Below are 20,405 nucleotides of genomic sequence, written 5' to 3'. Positions count from 1 at the left end.
AGTATAAACAGATCTTTTTTTCCATTTACAGTTATCTCACAGATAATACTTCAGAGCTGCTGAATTGTTTCACATTTCTTCTAGCCATGTTTTGACTTTAAAATAGCACATAAAATACTCTTGAGCAAATGCATATATATGTACACATATATATATACACACTCACATATATATATATAGGCAGGTGTTACTGTCAGTAAACACTGACTGTAAAAACTGTAAAACTTTTACTGTCAGTAAAAACTGTAAAAACAGTAAAATTCATAGAAGTCACAGTAAGAAGATTTTAACTTCTCTAAAAGGAGTGTTAAGGAAGAAATTGTATTTAAAAAAGGCCATTGCTGAACAAAACTTATCCATATTGTATGAAATATACTTTATAGAAGTTTAGCACAAGTATCGTAATATTTCATGACTATCTCTGTAGAACTAATTGGTGATAGATTGTTTGTTAACTCAGATTTAGGTCATTAAAAGCACAAGATATAACTAGCAGTCAAGAGTCATTCTATTGCAGCATTAATAACATATTGCTAAAATAGAACTAAGTCACAACTTGGTTATTATACTTTTGCCTATTTTATACCATTCATTCTTGTTTCAAGCACAAAATCTACTTAACCATTACAAGCACTTACATAATCAAACTTCATTACTGCCTTTACAGTAGGCGGTGTACATCCTACATTCAAATTAATAAAGTTGTGCAAGAAATAGTCTCTATTTCTTTTTTAGACAATGCCTTTCTTGAACACATGCAAGCAGTTTAATAAGTACGGTATTTCATGAGATTAAAGAGCTAGAGATAATCCAGGAAACTGCAAATAAAATAACAAGATTAAGTTACAGTTAGCCCAGTGGACTGAAGTAAATTTAGCTCACTCTGTTGAGCTAAAATGCATGTAAAAGCTTTTACTTTCACTAAACCTTATTCCTGGAAGCGTCTTTACATTAAGATCATGATATATCACAAACTGAAAATGCTTTAATAAAAATAAATATATCTAGGATGGAAAAAAGGGATTTAAAAATAAATTACATTTCTATTGGTCTATGGATTTGAAAAACAGAGCAGCATTTTCTAATACCTGGAATAATCTTCCATACCTTGTTTACTGGGCTGTGGCAGTAAACATTTTTTATTGTTCTTTTGTTTGATAGCTGTTCATCAGAGACAATAATGCTTCACAGAAACAGAAAACTTTGCAACCAGGAAGTCAAAAGAAAATTCTTAAATTTCCATGCAATATGCCATCTTGACATACATATACATGAATATACGTAAATATATTTTCATGTAATAAATATGAAGTGTTAGTTAATGTCTTAATTTAGGAAAAGGCAAACTCATGGCGCATCCACCAAGACAAGATACCCGCTTCTTTCAGAAGTGCCTTGTTTTCTCCAAATTAGTTAAGAATTTTGTTCTACCCCACTACCTTCCTGCCTCCTTGGCTCCTACTGATTTTGCTTTACTTAGTAAAGCTTACAGTGCTTAGGCACCAGACAGCAGACCTCTTCTTAAGACAGAATTCCTACTGATTAATCAATTGTAAGAGACTGAAGTGGTTCATGCTTTAAACTTTCTTATGAAGAAGTTTTGCCCATTATAGCAAAAACTGTATCAAGAAGCTACAACCACTGAAGCCCACCCCTTCCTGAAGATGCCTTTGGACTGTGAGTTAAGATGCCTAGAAAGACAAAGGAGACACTATTGTGATTGACTGTTCAATCATCTCAGGTCTAGGGAGAAGTAAACAAGGCTGAGGGAAAAGAATGCATCCACAAGAAAGCCAAACCCAGCAGAAAATCATCCCTGGCTGGGTTTGGGGTGGGGGAGGCCATAGTCCACAGAGGCCAGGTTTGCACAGATTTCCTTCCCTGTGTCCCCAGCAAAGCGGGGAGGAGGAGGTTTTGGGTATGTGGCATAACCTCTGGTCAGAGGCACTGGACACTCATCCTCCCTTACACAAACTGGCCCAGCTGTGGAACCCCCAACCCCGGGAAGGTCACATCCACATGAGAGGCAGCTGAGGGGGTGTCAGAATCCACCAAAGACCCCCCCTGGGGGAGGTACCTGGGCATTCCCACCTGGCCTGAACTTATATTAATCCATTGGATTCTATGTTTTTCAGGGGCACCCTCACCACCAAGATAACCAGATGGAGAGGATCATCGGGATGCTGGCGGGATCCATGGAGTGGTGATATTTTCTTCAGTCCATCTCTGTCACTCTCTTTCTGTCCCCCCCCAACTGTTTTCTCTTTCTTTCTTTTTCTTTCTTTCTTTCTTTCTTTCTCTTTCTTTCTTTCTTTCTCTTTCTTTCTTTCTTTTTCTTTCTTTCTCTTTCTTTCTTTCTTTCTCTTTCTTTCTTTCTCTTTCTCTTTCTCTTTCTCTTTCTCTTTCTCTTTCTCTGTCTCTCTCACATTTACTGTTAAATAAAACCCATCTACTGAATTTGGCATGTGGTCTCATTTGCACTTTAATTCGGGCAGAGGCATTTCTAATCATTTTAAGAACTGGACCATAAGATCAGTCTATGTATCTAGTATGAAAACTTACATTACTGCTCGCTGATCAGGAAAGTCACGTGTATACTAAAAGAAGGAATCACAAAGACATTGAAAAACAAAGAACCTGTATCATTTGCTCTATAATCATTAGCAGAAGGCATTATTAAGAGGCAATAAAAATTTACCTGGTTTTAATAAGGAATTTTTAGGTACCTTTTTTTTTAAGAAGCAAAAGATAACAACAGAAATAAACAAAAATACATTTAAGCACATGCAGCAGAAATCTTCAAGGCTATGCATCTTGCAAAGCTTTGTAACTACAACTGAAAAGCAGAAGATTGGTTGTAAGACCATCACTAAAATTAAACATTCTAATCAAGTAATACATTGTCAAACACAGAAACGTCTGGTGGGTCACAACTACAACTATAGAATAATAATTCTGTAAATTTTAATCTCTATAATTTAACTTAAAACAGAGAAAATGAAAGGAAGAACTGAACATAAGTCCTGCCACCAATGTTTGACACCTCTCTTTCCAAGGATATCTCCCCATGTAGACTTGACAGAGTGAATGCCTGGGGTGGCATCTCTTAGTCATGCCAGGGCCTTGCTCCCAGCATGGATTCAGATGCCTTCTGGCAGCTTAGTTATGCCAGGGAGAAAGAGGACAAGGTGTCCTTTCCGTGCGGTGGCATCACTGAAAACTCAAGTTATGTCTTCAAACTGGCCACGATGCTTAAGTGCACACGCGTTGGCAGACCTGCTCAGGCCCCACTGTGGGTACGGTCAGGTATATGGTTATCTAAAAAACTGGGGGGAGCAGCCTCAGACCCCACTATTGAACGGATACCTCACAGTCCTGCTGTAGCCACTAAACATGCAAGGACAGCTGGTAGCCAAGCATTTGGCTGGAACACGCTGCAGAGCAAGCCAAGGGAGCAGCTCACAGAAACGAAACACACTGCATGAATACAGGTGCCATGACCAAATTCTGCTCCAATAGTTACCAAAAGTTAAAAGAAATCTCCACAAGAGCCACGATCCTTAAACTCACTAGTTTTGTCAGTTCTAATTACTTATTTTACAGATAGGTAAATAGATGAAAACATATTGTTTGGTAATATTTATATGACTAGGGTATTTAAATGTATGATTTATATAAATGACAAACATAAGAGATCAATAGTTATTACTTCTACCATGCAATGCATGATAAAGACAGAGTGTTTTCCAAAACTGAGATGGCAAGTAAAAACTTCACAGTGAATTCCTGTAATTTATTTTCGTAACTACAGCTCTCAAATACTGCTAATAAAATTGCCAGTCGTTCATGATCTTATTATACAGTGGTTAAGAGAGACTTGGGAAATGCATACACTATGTGTAAATTGCCTTTAATAAAAGCAATTAGACAGTTGAATGAATATTGTCCATTACCACCTATGAGTACAGGGACATCTGGTGGACAGTATTGCTATTTGATGTATTTTCACTAGACATTTTTCCTCCAAAACTCAACGGAGCACAAATTCAACCTATTCAATGGCCTATAGTTCAGAAATACTGTGTACTTTTATGTTGCTAAGTGACCTTTGACATGTACACCTTACAACAAATTAATCTTCAATTAATATTTAGTTAACTGAGATAACTTCTTTATAGACTTTGAACAAAGGTTTATTTAGCTTTGGTTAGTCACAATTCTTGTGGCAAACATTACCCTTTTCAAAGTGAAAAAAATATTTTTGCTGTAACACTTTGTCAAGACCAACAAAATTTAATCTTGTACTTCAAAGTATATTTGGGCCATGAGTTCAAATAGGATTTTTCACAAATCAGTTATATCATAATTTAATTCCAGGTCTGTAAGTACTTGGGTGTAAATGCTTCACAATAATCCCTCCAGCAACTGGAATCCAGAAGTCCATGGAATACTGCAAATGCAAGGCAACCCTATACCAAAAGCAGGAATTGTCTATAGTTGTTTTATCCCAGTTTAACACAGCAAATAAGAAAATAGGTGCACTCACAGTGAACCAAAGCAGTTACTTGCAATGAACAAGATAAATAAAAAACCTCAAAAAAACTCAACTACAAAACCACAAACAAACAAACCAACAAGAAAACCAAAACACCACCAGACCAAAAAAACCAATTAAAATCAGAGTTGAGAACACCTGCCATATTGTCTTAGTATAGGGTGAGAAGATGCACATTACAGTCCAAGAAAATTTCCAATACCCACAAATTGTCAGAGGTCTGGTAACAGAACAGCTCTGGGCAAAAAGGAGCATTCACAGCAAAGGGGAAGACTATCAAGGGAACCAAAGAGAAGTGTGGGCTACAAAATATGTAAAAATGGAGAGGAAAAAGAAAACAGTAAAGTGGTTTGAGACAACAAGACTAAAGGAAGGACCAGGAGACAAAGGTGAAAAGAAAGACAGAAGTAGAAGGTGGTTAAAAAGCAAAGGCAAGCCAAGACCCTGGTAACAGCCTGACAAAAGGAGCCACACTTACCGAAGGTAGGACAGTAGACCATGACAAGAATGAGAATGTGTGAGAAAAATGGATGAGCTCACAGGCAGAAGTGTGCAGAAGACCAACAAGGCACTCCAAGGAGGAAAGAAGAGCTTCACTTCCAATGGCCATATGGGGGCATGACCAAGGAAGATGTGCTATTTAAAGCATTTTTCCTAGTTTGAATTTATTATGAAAGATTTTGGATAAGATTAGATATTTGCCCTATCATACACTGAAACTCAAATACGTTAAAAAAAAAAAACAAAACAAAAGACAAGAAAACTGTTGGATGAGGAAAGGATATGACTGGCACACAGCAGTGAGAGAGAGAGTAGATGGAGGAACAGAATCACTGGGGACTAGTTGAATGTATAGTGAAACAAATATTTTAAGTAGGCACTACAGACTAGATAGTCTGGGGACAAGAACTCCAGCAAACTTATCACGGGAATAAGAGAAGGTTAAAAAGGGGTAGAGAATACTGCATGGGAAACACCGAATGACTGGCTAAAACAGAAAAGAATGAAAAAAAAAAAAGTATGTATTAAAAATGCAGCAATGTTCTGAACCACTCTTTTGAATACATTACACGCCTGATTAACTGGAGAAAAATACACATTTTATGCTGGGCAACACAAAGCAGTATCAAGCAGTTAGGACTCTTATAAGTTTCACATCAATTCATATCAGTAGTATTGTCTTAAGTCCCAGTAGAAAATATCATTCAGGAAACAATGAACAATGCAGAAGTAATGTAATGCAAGTTTGGCTGAAATGATTGTCTAGTTGACAATGTTTTTAACTAAATGACTCCTGAATATACATTCAATTTTTAGAAGACAGAGAATAACAGAGTGTACAAAATTCACTAAAGTTTTATTCATTCCTTTCTGTTTATGTAATTTGTCTGGTATTGCCTCTGAAAAACAACTTCTGCCTTTCCACTTTACCAGAGAAAGGACATGGACTGCATGTGGTCTTGCCTGCCTGTACAAAAACATGTGTCTGAATTTCTACTTTATAGTGTTTCCTTTTTTTTTTCTCTAGCAAGGGTGCAGAAACTCCCTACTATCTGTATCTTGTATGAGTAACTCAGTATGAACTTACCAGGATAATCTGTGTTGAGACTCGTGCTGATGCACTGCCTCCTTATTTTGTACAGACTATTAGCAAAAGAACAGCTAAGAATAGCTTCCTTCTCCTGCTCCTGTGCCCAGAATTTCTTGCCAGATTTTTAGTTTTATACTGCTGAGAAATAATATATTGCTGATAATATTACTAAGGGACAACATACTGAAGACCTGAAGAAGATTGATTTACTTCAGAATAAGCAACAGATATGTGGTAGAGCTTTATATTGCATGTGGGAGACCCCAGCTCAGATCTGCATATGCTTCAGGATGAAGAGTTATTTCTTTGTCCTCATATGCCACATGATAAATTGAATGACTAGACTTCCAGATAAACCTTTTTCCAGCAAGAGTACAGATTCCATTCAGCTGAACTAACTAAATAAAATCTAATCTGGAAAGCAAAACATTTCCGTGCCTAAAAGAGACTTGGCCTTGCAACTCCCATAAATTGAAGGCAAGACCAATCTCAAATGCACTGAAAACACCCCCTCCATAAGCCTATCTCAGCTCTATCCTACAATGTAAATAAAAGACACCAGACAACCTGACTTGGGTGATTTAACCAATTTACCCTCTGTGACTCTCATCCGCCCCGGCTCCTACCAGGATGTGACAAAAGAAGTGCTGGAACCTGAAAACCCATTGTAGCTGTATGCCTTGAGCCTTGGGATTTTTATGATACATGATTTTCATTTCCTCCTTACCTCCCAGTTAAAAGGTTTAAATAGTTTCATTTTATCACAGTGAATTTTTTTTTTTTTACTGCAAAATTCTTTAAAAAGGGAATTAATTTTCAACCTCTGCCTTGAGTTTTTTGACTCAGAAGATTTCATTCATTTCAGTGGTTCTTGATCAGCAGCCTGTACAGCTCAATTGCTACAAGGAATGTGTGATCCACTCCATAACTAATGAGCTGTTAGACAGCTGTTTGGCAGCTGATGTGATATCAAAGTGAAGGTATTTTTGTATTGCATCACCCTCAAAGTAATTTTGAAAGAAATCCACAATTAAAGGAAATGGCAAGGAAAAGAAAGCCAGTGGTAGAGGCAAAGTCTGTCAGCCTCCAGGCAGAATAAAATTATGAAAGCAAAGATGTAGTGTTTATGTTAAAGTAGACAAGCCAAGAAAATAAACTGCTATATACTGGAGCCAAAGATTATAGTAAATGCTTTTCTATTACAACTGACAAAACTACAATAGTAGTAACATGGCCAAAAGAGCAAAGATCAATAGCTGTAGACCACTGGATGGGGAGGGTTATAACAACATTATGACAAAGAAAAGCTAGCAGCCTTTGCCAAACCTTGTGTGCCAAAGGCTAGGATCACTGGGACTGGCAACACTTGAGACATTAATGAGGCCACATTGACTGAACAGTCCTTTTAAACATCAGATATGTATTTCTGAAGTATTTAATTTCTTCAGTGATTGATCAGAAAATATGAATATGCAGCATGCCAAAAGCACTGGATTTTTTGTTTGAAGTCTCTTACCTTTAAAGAAAAGAATTTATAGGGCTGTGCTCATAACAGATAAGGACTGGACAACTGGCAGATAATGAGTCAAAGAGGGCATAAAAGGAAATTCTGACTAGACAACCTGCAGCTTTATTCCAAGCCTGTTTTACAACCCACTGAAAGATAATGATAGAAAGCAAAAGTGAATTTGATGTGGGCCAAGAGAAAGCATCGACAAACATTGAACAAACTTAGCTGGCCAGCCAAATAAACTGGTAGCATTACAGAAGAAGAAAGATCAATTAGATGAGAACAAGAGAAAGGGCTTGACTGTGGCAGTGACAGTTGGGAACATCCAAGTCTGGCCTAGAAATACAGTCAGCGTTCAGTTGTCCTTGGATTTCAGTTTAATGGCACATGAATATGGAGACACAAAAGCTGCCCTTAGGCATTAGTAGCTCAGAGTCAGAGGGATACCATAACTCAGCATTGATATTGATGCTCCTCAAACTCTACAATACAATCCCCAGCACAGAAAGTCTAAGGGATTTTTTTGTTAGAGGTGGCCAGCTCTGTGCATTTATGCTATGCCTTGGATAGCAAGCCCTGAAAGATGTGAGCTAACTGTGCCCAATACATCTACCTCGTGTACCTCACTCTCTGCAACCACCTGACAAGATGTTGTAGCCAGGTGGGGGTCGGTCTCTTCTCCAAGACAACCGGCAACAGGACAAGAGGACACAGTCTTAAGCTGCACCAGGGGAAGTTTAGGCTGGACATTAGGAAGAAATTCTTCACAGAAAGGGGACTGGGCATGGGAATGGGCTGTCCAGGGAGGTGGTGGAGTCACCATCCCTGGAGGTGTTTAAGAAAAGACTGGATGTGGCACTCAGTGCCATGGTTTGGTTCACAAGGTGGTGTTACATCATAGGTTGGTATTGATGATCTCAGAGGTCTTTTCCAACCTAGTGAATTCTGTGATTCTGTGATGGTCTTAATATGTTACATCATAGTTTTACATTATATTATAAGAGATTTTTTCATTATCTACAACATTCTTTAGTCCCTTACTTTGAATAATGAAAAACTGAATATAAAAACATTCTACTAATAACATCTGAACAGAAGTAAATATGACACTTGAAAATAAACTGCCTATCTCTACTTTTTTTTAGCATATTTATCACCACAACAAAGATATGCTATTCAAACTGAATAACATTATTGTCAGACTGAATCTTGTATATTTTTAGAACAATAGTGTAAATCCATTTTTTGGTTAAAATTTTTCCTAAAGTATTTCATTAAAAAAACTCTGATCATTTTGTCATAGGTGTACCTCTTTGGCAGAGTAAGGTTATAGCTCAAGTCTCACTTTAATTTCAGCATTTATAAAATGCTCTCATTTTATAGGAGTGATGCAAAACATTTATTTTGGCCATCTTCGTAATGAATCAGATCATTATTAAAGATGATAAAATAAGAGTTTAAATTACTATGTTTAAATACAAGAAAAGTGAAAAAATTCCACAAAAAGGTATTTTCTTCGGTGTTCCCTTGTTCCTACTGACATGAGGGACTGGGCATAGAATGAACTGCCCAAAAAAGGTCCTCAGAACCTCTGCCTTTGAAAGAGGAAACAGGCTCACTGACAGTTACTGTAAGGAATAGACCACCTTACTTTTGTAACTGTACCATACAGCCATTTGAAGCATTTGGAAGTGTTTGGGCAATTCAATACTTAATTCTACAAACACAGTAGTATTCCATCATGCTTGCTGAGCAAGTTAAACACAAATAACTTTCATTGACCAGAGGAAGAGAGTAATTAAAATAGAAAAAAAACCCCAAAACATTACTAAAATAGCACTGTTCTGCAAGTATTTTTAATGGATCAGGCCCTCAGCCTTCTAAAATTAATTAATGCTTTAATGAAAGTTGTCTGTTATCTGACCAGCAAATCTAGTTTTTCTAATATCCAGCTACCCTGGCTTTCAATTAAGACTCAAAGAGCCCAGAACTGATGAAAAGGATATCATAAATGATTTATGGATGTCCTAGTTTTGTGTATGGCACATTAATTATTCTACTTAATGCATCCATATGGTTTTCCAATTTATTCATTACCAAAAGCCTAACATTACAGTTATTTCATTAAAGTTTATATCCATTTTCAGGGAGATTCTTATAAAGTATATTTAAAAATTAAAGCTACAATCAAATTTTTTATTTAGTCTATGGATTTCAAATCATATCTCTATCTATTGAATTATTGCCCTATTACCTATTTCTAGAGGAGTCAGTTGCTTTTGTTTTGGTTTTGGTTTTTTTTAATATTTTTATCAACATTCAAGAGGTTTCTTGCTATTTCATTATTTGTGTGGTCTTTTACATATGCAGTTTATCTTTCCCTCTTTGCCCAATTCCAGTCCGTATTCACTTGTTCCAACCACAAATGTATACAGCATGCCAGAGGGGTGTTCCTACAGATATTAGCCAACTTCCCCTCTCCCACCACAGCCCTCCTTTAATGGGAATTCTACCAGGGTCAATCTAGATAGCCTTAAAATTAAGCATACATCAGAGTAGCCCATGGATCAAGGGGAGAGGTCTTTAACTAATGTAGCTACATTTTAAACAGAAAATAGTGGAAGAAAGGGAGTATTTTTAATTTTCAAGTTAATTTCTATAGCCTGTATACACTTCTATTGTGCCTAATTAGGCAGAGCCACGGCATCCTGTAACACCGTTTCAGAGAAAGTCTGTGAGAAAGGTTTTGGGGACAATGCTTCATGCTTATTTTTCATCATCAGCTTAAAACAAGGAATATAATTTCTACACTGTTTCAGCTCTCCTTTTGCCTAAAGAATACAAAGGCTCTAAGAGTGCAGTATTTAAGGTCATTCTTCCACTCACCCAAAACATTTGTGTTTTAAAGACCTGTCAGCTCAGAAGACTGCACCACTATAAGACTACGTTACAGTACCTGAAAATAAACTGTTATAACATGAAATCACTTTTCTGCATGAAATTGAAATATCATATCCACTCCTAAAGATTAGCCTCCAGAGCTGTTTTCCTAATTAGACAACATACCATGTGTTGCATGGAGAAAGCATATCAGCAACAATTTGGCTAAACAAAGCAGAAAGCTGTAAGTGTTGCCAGAACACCACAGGACCATGAAAGAAGCCATCCTTACTTCCCTGAGTGTGTTTTCAAAAAGAAAACAAGATTACTTGTACAATTAGTACCAGCAAAAAGATAACCTCTTATTCTGAAGGTACGAACAGAAAAATGGGCAAAAAAAAAAGAAATTCAACTTAATCAATGACATTGTATAAATTTGGTTTAGCGTATTGTAAATGTAAAAATTTTGATTGATATTATCACTGATTTCTACGCTACAGTTTATTACACAATGACTATTTCCAAGGAGAACATGTGATCTCAGCCAAATTTGTACAAAGCAGACATTCCACTACTATTCTCCAACAGTTAATAAAGGTTGAAATGTAAATCTGTTACAATTCATGTTTAAATAAACACTGACATAACATATGCAGTCAACCACCTTTCTACACTATTAAACCCTATTATTTTAGCAGTCTTGATATATACCCCCGACGCTTTTCATGATGCTTTTACCCTATACTCAATTTAAAGCACTGTATCCACTAAAAGTATTTTCCACCAGTTTATTGTGGTTCAGAGACAAGTAAGAATTAGCTCCATTAAAAACTGTCAGTCATGGCTGACCTTCAAAGGAAGGACAGCGAAATACCACTTAAATGCTTTCAGAAACAAGAACAAAGACAGACGAAGAATTTGTACCTCTCTGCTTACTTCCCTGGGCTATTCCCCTTTCCATGAACAATTTTGATACTGAGGTGACTGAAAAAACATCATTCACCTGGGAGCTATGCTATCACATTTAAACCCCATTATCATCTGAATCTCTGCATTTAATTTCAGAATCCAATATTTATTTCTTTTGCTAAAGAGAGGCCAAAGTGCAGTAATGCTAGACCTAGGAAGCATTTTAAAAAATGAGTTCAGATGATCATCTTCTGCTTCCAAATATTGTTTGTCTGATTCAAATATTGTTGGCCTGATTCAAAAATTTAAAACTGTGTTTTAAAATATCACATATTAATGTCATGATGATAAAAAAAATAATGATTTTTTTTTATTTTTCAAAAGCAGTTTTTACAAGGCTTAATATTTAAGAGGTTGCACACAGGAACACATTATGAACCATCTATTAAGGAACTTTTTAGAAGCTGTCACTTTTCCTAACAACAAAGTTGGAAATGAAGAACCAAAAGGATTATTCCAGAGGCTGAACTGCCAGATCCAACAAAACGTTGACTGATAAGGAAACACATGCTGCCTTGCTGTCTTTTATCTGAGCACCCTTTATCTGCCTTTTAAATGTTACTGTAGGGCAATAGGGTTTTCACAAAGACAGTTCTCTGAGGGTGCTAAAAGAATTTTTAAGAAGTGCTTCTTCATTCTTTATTCCTGAAAATTATCAACACAATGCATAGATTTATTGTGGGAAGTAGTCACTGATTTTCTATTGGTGGGTCTCATGATCCCAGTAGGGCCAGCCAGCTTATTTATGATTTTCAACATAAAGGATTGTGTGATTCTAGTGATGGCACCTGTAACTCTGCATGCCAGGAAACTTCCCCTTTCCTTAGTCAAATTTAGGCAGTAATAGATTTCCACTCTCTTGTAAGAGGAAAAGAGAACACTGATAGAGGTAGAGCAACCTCCTGAACTTCTGAAATACAAGCCTTTCTGTACTGTTCTGTGTAATGGAGTCAGTGCAGTTACAACCAGTGAGGAGTCCTCTGAACCAAAAAGTTGAAACACCCAAAGCACAGTTTAGACACTGTCATAAAAAAGCCAGAGAGTTTCCACTACTGTCTAAATCTCTGTGTCTTTTCTTCTGGAATTCAGTACAGCATGGCACAGAAATAGTATAGAAGCCTTTTTCAATCAGAGGAATAAAAGGAGCCATGTAAGATACAAGGAGGTGTCAGCTGTCGGGGGGCTTTGTTGTTTGTTTGGGGAAGGGAGGGTTCCCTCCTTTAGAGACCAAAACACATACAAGAAATTTGTACTGGATCAATCCAAGAACAACAGTTCCCTGAATTTTCAGTTAGCTGAAACAATGTGGTTTGGGTCAAACAAATAATTTCATCTTTGAGGATGAGAAAAGTGGTGCTCTCTACCCCTTAGCTCAGCAACCAGATCATGTGAAATGAGAAAAACCTCAAATTCAGTTTTCTCCTCTACCTCTTTTAGAGCAAGGCTTTGAGTCAGGTCTCCCACACTTGGGTATACAGCTTAAGAAACACTGAAGATTTTTGATTTGGCTGCAACTGTATCTGAATTTAATTTCATGGAAATGTTTAAAAAAAATTAAAATTATCAATTAATAAAGATTTTTCCTGGAAGACAAAACTCACATATTTGAAGAATGGAAGAACATAAGCAGATTCTGTTCTGCTACACACAAGCATTTAATTTATAGCTGGGATTAGCCAGTAACAGGAATACACAGTTGAAAGGAATATGGAACAGCTGACACATCCTTTACAGATAAATTGCACAATATTAATTGTCAATGAAACTTTAGGCTTTAGCTTGAAAACATATAACATGCCTGCTCCAGAAATCCAGCTTTCATTTAAACGGTGCAGCTTATGAGGAAAATTAAATTACTTCAACATCTTCCCTTCACTAAAAATGCAGGAAAAGGAATGCTGTGACTGAAGAGGATCTGGGCATTTGTGAAAGATATGACCAGCTTTTGTGCAAGTGTAACATCCCACTGAATGTTACAAAAGTACCCCCAAAGTTGCCAGCAGCAAGATAATCGATCAAAGCACTGGGTTGCTGAGTATCTCCCAACATTCTTTTAACATTTTGCAAATCAGATGACAAAAAGGTCCCTTAAGGAGGTTTTAGTGCATGTTACAACCTAATGCAATCATTCCTGTTTTCCTCAAAGACTGACAGTGAACACAATACTGTGATAATGGTTCAGCATGCAATTATCCCTGCTGAAGTGCACAGAAGAAAGCAGAAAGCAAATGAGGCCAACTAATGCAGACTCTCTAGATTTCTTTGTGCAAACAAAATCCAGAATGACACAGCTGCAGGCTACTAGGTCTGTTTGCAGGGCTTGCTGCAGATATGTTACGTCGAGTATAATAACTTAAGGAGTAATGGTGAGCATCAATCTCTAACTAGAAGGTGGACTTGAGTCTAGATGCCAAATATTGTGAAGACCTGATATTTGGGGTCACATTGTAAAGTGCAAAAAGACGTAACAGTGATTATAACAATCACACTAAATGTATTGACTGATATTGCCCACTCTTGAAATGTGTGACTAACATTTAGAGCTTGTTAACAATTCAGCACTGTAATTATAAGAAGATCTTAAAATTTCGCTAACAGCATGGCACTTGTCCTCTGCTATTCCAAGCATCTGACAAATACATGACCTGAAAATGGAGATGGATACAGTTGATACCTCACTAGATTCTAAGATCTTACTCCTCAGAAAGCTCCTTTGAGAAATCACTGCAGACATGATTTTCTATTTCCTCCTTGGCCTGGCTGGCCTAGTGCCAATCCCTCTCTTAGGTCAGAGATAGCAGATGTTCAGTGATAAAACATGACATCTGACTTTTTGTTATATTTCATAGATAGTTAGCTTGCCTGTTTGCCCCAGCACTGTTTGACCTGTCATTTATGGACTACTTGTTCTCCTCTCTCATATTTTTTGCCTTATTTTCAACCCACTGTTTTAGCTTAATATACTTCCAAAAGTATTTTGACCGTCTCTTCACAAGGCCTACAGAGGGAGTGAGCTTAGGATACACTTACCAGCCAGGAGGAGAAGGATGCAAAGAGCTCTCTGAGTCGCAGCACCAAACTGCATGTGATCTTTCCACAAACCAGAAGGTAAATCACTTTTTGGAGTCAGAATTTGACAGACTTGAGGCTGAGACCCCAGGGTCAGGTGCAGTATTCAAAAAGCAGATCCTTAGCCACTTCTATTATTGCAATATAGCATAATTACTTCTAGAAATTGATGGAATTATATACACATACATCTATCCCAGTGAAAATTAGGACATTACTGTACAGGGTGTAATGGGATGATAAACCCATTTTGAATAATTTTCAAAATAACCACAGATAACATATGACACAACACATGATGCAAGGCAGACAGTGCATGAGCAACAAATCATTGCTTCTGAAACTGTGCCTCTTCTTTTGTAAGAACATCCCCAGTCTTATCCACTCCTCTTTCCTTCTCTAGGTCCCAAAGAAAATGACTTTTAGTCTGTGCTCTCCTAAAAGTAGTCCTAAATTTCTGTCTAATGGATCATGCCCAGCTATCAAGATTCCTCACAGACTTCTGTGCATATTTATCAGACTGAGACTGTAATATTTCAAGATACCTTTACTGATTGTTCTGCATGGCCTTACTGGGCCACTTAACTGGGTGGGTGCTGAGCCAGCAGAGGCTGACAGTATTTGAGAGATAGAAGAGTTCCTAACAAAGAGAACTTGAAGAAAGGAAGAGACTTTATCTTCCATCAAGGCGTGGTATTCAGCATCAGGAAAAAGAATAATAAGAGATTCTGGAAAAACAGTCACTCAAGTGGACAGATGGGGAAAACTGCTACAGGTTATAAGTGAAAAAACATTATCAGAGCATCTTCTCGTCTTGGGATTCTCAGGTCATTTACCTTCTGGCACACAGAAAGATCACACACAGCTTGGTTCTGTGACTCAGAAGACTCTCTCTATCCTGCTCCTCTCATTCAGTAAGACTCTGTGACTTAGCCTTGAAAAAGAAGGCATCTTGTATTGCCAAATTGCCAGTGAGAAGAAACACGCATTTTTCATTTAAAGAAAAGTAAAAAATAAATTTCGCAAACATTGCTCTGTTTTCATGAAAGGAAATCTGTATCAAATGTCTCCAGAGAAGAGGCAGCTATATGGAAAACATTTTTTAGACTGAAAATAACTGTAAGCATTGGATGCCCCCACCTTTTTATCAGAATCTTTTCACAGAGTTCTTCTTACAGCCCTCCAACAAAACCAGTCAGTGGAGAGAATTGCAATGCTCAGAAGAAAGGGCATATTGTAGTCTGGTTCCCATTGTCTGGTCTTTTCAAGGAAGAAGCAAATGGATGTCCTGTGTGTTCCTAGAGGAACTTAGGGATGACATTCCACGTGGACGCCAGGGCTTCACAAAGAGTACAAAGAATTAGAAAAATAGACATTTCCAGCAGAAAAAATGTGTGGGAATAATGAAACAAAATTTAGGAACAAATAATATAGATAAATTCTGGGCTTTGACACTGGTAATTAAACCTGACACATCAGGATATGGGGAATTAAGGGAGAAATAAACTTACACATCTAATGCCACATCAGCAAGTGAGCAAAAAATGCATCTTTTCTGAGTATGTAGTATGAGGAAAGTTATATAAGAGAATATAGCAGTGGGATGAATCTGACATAAGTGTAAAAGCAGTTCTGCTGTGGTTTCACAACCACATGGTTTTCAGCTACCCAAACCCACCCAGAAGCAGCCCACCTACTTGAACTGTACCTAGATTTGGAAAGGATTTCCACATTATTTCAACATAAAATGTGTTGTCTAAGATGGAATGAGCTCCAGATTAAGATGTCACTAAATGTACATGTCTGCGTGCGTGTATGATAGGTAGGTAGCCAGTGTGCAGTAGGTGCCTAAGCACCCATTATCATCAATATAAATCTTATCATGACAGCCATTTTGAATTAAGGAACTCACCCTGAAGCAGATATCAAAGCTGCAATATACTAGTAGATTAAATGCATCTGGTACTGTTCTCTGGCTGTGAGAAAACTTTCGTGGAAATGGTCCATGTCAGTACTAATCTCCAAAATCAGGATGATCACATCTAGTCTGCCTATTGGATATGGTCCCTGACCTATATTAACTCCCTAGTAATCCGGAACATGTTTAGAAACATGCTAGATAGTTTAATAGACTATCAGCAGGGTAGATTTCCACTGCCTATACTGAAGCTTGAATACCTAGTTCCCACATGAATATCTACTTATAGATACATATGTTGTTGACTCTTGTTTACATATGGTTTACTCTTCCACTGAATCCTCTCTCAAAGTACTAGCACCTGAAGTTCTTCCTTGTGCTCTTCAGAGTGCTTCGAAGTAAATAGTTCAAATATTAGAGACAAAATAGATGTGATGGTATGGAAAAGCTATAGCTCTGAGGCATTCAGCCTTACACAGCCCTACACAAAATGCCATGGAAAAGGGAAAGAGAAGCTCTATGTGGCTGTCTGTGAATCTTATGTCCTATTGACATTAGTTGAGAGAAGCTAATTAAATCAATTCAGTTCACTAACACTCATGTAAATCAAACAAAAATTAAGAGATGAGCTGAATTTGAGACTACGGTACAACCCTGTGTCCTTTCTAACCAACAGAAAAAGAGACAGATTTTCATGTTTATATAAGAAGGTGTATAGTAAGAGTGAGGTGTGAAAGAGAAAATTGTGATGTATTGAGCAAGTTTATTACCTTTACATTTCTGAAACACTTCACAGGATGCAAGTGAAAAAAGCATCTGAGTAGCTTGGTCAAATCTTGATACAATACACTTGTGTGCCTGAGAAAGGCTTTGGACAGACCAAACCATATCAGGTTACTAGGAACGATGCTTTAGTATATCCATGAGGTGATAATTTAGATGTAGTCTGAGCTGTAACCTTTACTCCAAGTTCTTCTGCTTTTCTCTCAAGTTCAGCCCTAACTCTATACATGTTTGTATGTGTTTTGGATTTTAATAAGTATGTTAGATGATATTTTCTATCATAAGTGATTATGCACATTCTATTCCAACTTTCCATGTACAGTCTTGACCTTAGTGGTTCTCATATTCAGTATTGGAAAGACTTGGAATAAACACAAATAAACATTTTGAGAACTTGCTCACTGCACTACTAATTCTCTAATACCTTCAATGAGTATATGGTTTCTGAGATGCAAAACAAAAGCTTACAAATAGCGAACTCTCAAGTATTAAAAAAAATTATGTAACTCTATATGTTATCCAAGCAATTTTCAGATGAGTTGGTCTCACATCATGTAGAGAGACAGCTAAACAGAACATATGGGTAAGCACTAAGGCATTTATAGAACAGTCAAAATGCTTCTAAGAGCTCTGAATTGTCCTCGCTTCCTTCAATAAACAACATGAACTGAATGCACACACACACACACACACATATGAAAACAAACAGCAGGAACTTAATATCAGGTAATGTGATTGCCTTTAATTACATAAAACTCCCTCCCAGAAAATGAATACCTCCTCTCCCTCTCTTAGGCAAACAAGCACTACAATATCCCCAGTTTCAGTAAAATTACTTCTTAACATGTGTTCTTTATTGTTAGAGTCACAAAACATCACTTTTTGACACACTACCTGCAGAATTCTTGGCTTCATGGCACTCTGCTGTGCATTGGCAACATTTTCCTTGTCAGACGGTTTAGTCCTTAGCACAAAATGTAACCTTGTAATAGTTCTGCATTAGGCATCCATTCACCCACCTTTCTACCTTGATCATGAAGAAAATGGACCTTGAATCACTGAAATTAGATTGAATTCAGTTTCCTTTCCTCTTCAGAGCCAATAAAGCATTGATTTATTAAAAAAAAAAAGTTGCTAGCTTTCATACTAAATCACAACGTGCACCAGTCATGCAACTGGATTACAGGAAGCACTAACAGTAGCAACTGCCCTTTCAAGTTGAGCAACCAACAACATTGCTAAAGGCTGGAACAAAAAGGGTCAGCCAGGGCAAAACAACAAATGTTGACGCTTGCCCTATATATTAAAAACCAGAAAGCAGCAACAGGCAGTAAGTGCTAATTCAAAATAAAGAGGGAGTGATACACATGCAATTCAGAACTAACCAGATTCCCTTGATAATTACATTAACACTACAATCTACTTCAGGTGACATTCAAGAGGGAGAAACAGAATGTTGAAATACAGAAAGCTGGAAGGAGCAGGGCTATGCTTGGATGATGGCAACCACCCTGTCATGGGACAGCTGCCCTTTTAAAGACAACACCTTCAAAATTTCTGATGGTGGGATTAGTCCAATGCACTGTCTGACTCCCAGCACTTTGGCTTCAAACATTCCCCAAACACTTTTTCTGAAAGGATGACATTAAAAACAAACCAAAACCACTGTCCTTCAGCACATCCAAAGATAGCTGAAGAACCTAAGCAATGAACAGCTTTCATGTCATGATTAGCTCATGCTGTTATACCTCCCCTTAAAGCACATATGGTTCTCAGCCAGAACAGAAGGCTTCAAAGCAGCAGCTCCATCCTAGAAATGAAGCAGGAAAGCCTCAGACCGAAGTCACTTAATGAGAACTTAATATAGATTTAATGGACCTGTTTTTATGTGACTTTATGTGCCAATTGAAAATCTGCCTCATTTAGCTTTTAATGCAGGCACAGAGCCAGTCAGCTAAAATCAGGGTAGCCCCAGAATATTTTGCAGGATTCTTTCATTACCAGTTGAGGACCACAGGTCTCCAAAATTGTGCAAAGCCCTACGAAAACAACAGGCCATAGGTAACAGTGTCATTTAATGAAAAAAAAATAAGGGCCATGCATATTCTGAGTTCCTTGCACTAACAGAAAGGTTTCACCTTGAACGGAAGTGAAATAATGCATGCAGTGGAAAGAAGAGAGCAGGTACCCTTCACCATGGAGTTGGCCCTGCTGGCTTAGGCTAGCTTTGAGGTATGGATATATCCAGCTTGCTTGGCATCTCCTCCCCTTGATCATTACCATTCAGTACTGGGACTCTGCAGTTGGCCTGTCCCCAGTAAAGCAAGACTGTCAGTACCTTATTTTACCTGATACGGACATTTCCACATAGCTGAATCTAGTCCACTAACAATGCTAGCCATCTAAACTCAGATGAGGAGGTCTTGTTCATATGGGATGCAACAAGTCCAGAGCACAGCTTTTTGAGTCTCGTTCCCTGATAGTGTTTTCTAACTGTTAAAACTTTGATCTTGGACAAATAAAATTACCATCTTCTTTTTTTTTACTCTGATTAATTTTTTCATTGTCACTACTCTATTGCATTTGGTGCATTCATGAGGGCAGATCTTTAGAGTACAGTACAGGCAACTCATATGGGATTCTGACACACTTGGTGTGCTAACATGCTCTAGTGTTCTATGTTCTTTTTTCCTTGTTTGTAAAGGCCATTCTCTTTTAATCTCTCACCTTCCTCTGAAACGAGCAATTTACAGGTTTCACTTTCATCTTTATTGGTTCACTCTAATGAGTGCATTAGCACTCATTATAAGTGGCTCCTCTTCCCTCCAGGAATCAAGGAGAGCTGCCTACACACGGCGGTGAGGAAAGCAGTGTCCAGGCAGAACACATACAGACTGTACTGCGCACCCCACCAAGGACAGCTCTCCTGACAGCAGGCTGCTCCACTGGCACGAACGGTGAGGATGCAGCAGGGCAGCATCACTATACAGTTAAACTGATCTGCCCTTCACTGCAGGAGGGAGCACTGCCATCACCTTCTTGAGAAAGGGGAAGGTCACACAGTTAACTGACAGTGGAGGGTCTCCAATCCATATATCCCAGAAGAAGTGCATATGACAAAATTCTTACT

General features: G+C 37.7%; 1 protein-coding gene across 3 annotated transcripts in view; it reads right to left on the bottom strand.

Annotated features, from left to right (window-relative positions):
- The window catches only part of PTPRR (protein tyrosine phosphatase receptor type R), a 142,341-nt gene that overhangs the window by 106,339 nt on the left and 15,597 nt on the right, over positions 1 to 20,405 (bottom strand). The window lies entirely within an intron of this gene.

Source organism: Corvus moneduloides, chromosome 4 (assembly GCF_009650955.1).
Source record: "Corvus moneduloides isolate bCorMon1 chromosome 4, bCorMon1.pri, whole genome shotgun sequence".
In the NCBI taxonomy this organism is placed as follows: Eukaryota; Metazoa; Chordata; class Aves; order Passeriformes; family Corvidae; genus Corvus; species Corvus moneduloides.
Note: the sequence above shows the minus strand (reverse complement) of the source record. Positions and strands in the feature narration are given on the sequence as shown.